Genomic DNA, 743 nt, shown 5'->3' on the forward strand with positions numbered 1-743 from the left:
GGAGAGGGGGGTTTCGCGGCAGCAGAGAGGGCGCCGCAAGAGGTGCCCCTGGTGGGGTGGGGGTGTTTGGACGACTGCCGTACAAGAAGGGAGGAGGGGATTATACATGGGGGCCAGAGCAATGAGTGAGTCACCTCTTCCAACCAGGTGCGGTGTGGCACACGAAAGCCAACACCGGAAAGGGAAGAGAGTTGAAGCAACCCCCCACCCACTACCCCCACCCACCCGCCGCCCTTCCGGATCTGTGCGCTCAAGGAAGCGTTATTAGGGAGAGGGGGCCTTACAGAAGGACCGACTCGCCATCCTCTCCGAAACCAAACCCCCGCCAAGACAGTAGCCTATCCTAAGGGCCCCCGCCCCTTTTTACACACACACACACACACACACACACACACACACACACACACACACAACACAGCACAGCATATAGTAGCCGGCGGCCTCACCAGCATCCTCATCGAAGAGCCGGGCGTACTGCACCATCTCATGGGCTGCCTCGTCGTCCAGGGCATCGAACAGCTCACTCAGGTGGCTGGCGGAGAGGGGAGTAACCAGTCCGGCGCCGCGGGGACCCAAGTCCATGGGGCCGGGAGAAGGACCGGAGCCGTCGGCACCGCCGTCGGCGCCCCCTCCTCCGCCGCCTCCTCCGCCGGCGGCGGCGGCTGCAGCGGCGCCGCCGGCGGCGCCGAAAGCGCCGCCGCCGGAGGCCGCGGTGGCTAAGCCACCTCCGGTGGCGGCGGCGA

The 743-nt window shown here is 66.1% G+C and overlaps 1 protein-coding gene across 1 annotated transcript in view; it reads right to left on the reverse strand.

Annotated features, from left to right (window-relative positions):
• Positions 1–743, reverse strand: part of VOLCADRAFT_88321 (uncharacterized protein) — a gene marked incomplete at both ends in the record, with an annotated part of 15,069 nt that overhangs the window by 1,490 nt on the left and 12,836 nt on the right. The window lies entirely within an intron of this gene.

The sequence above is a fragment of the Volvox carteri genome, assembly GCF_000143455.1.
Source record: "Volvox carteri f. nagariensis unplaced genomic scaffold VOLCAscaffold_8, whole genome shotgun sequence".
Classification (NCBI taxonomy): domain Eukaryota; kingdom Viridiplantae; phylum Chlorophyta; class Chlorophyceae; order Chlamydomonadales; family Volvocaceae; genus Volvox; species Volvox carteri.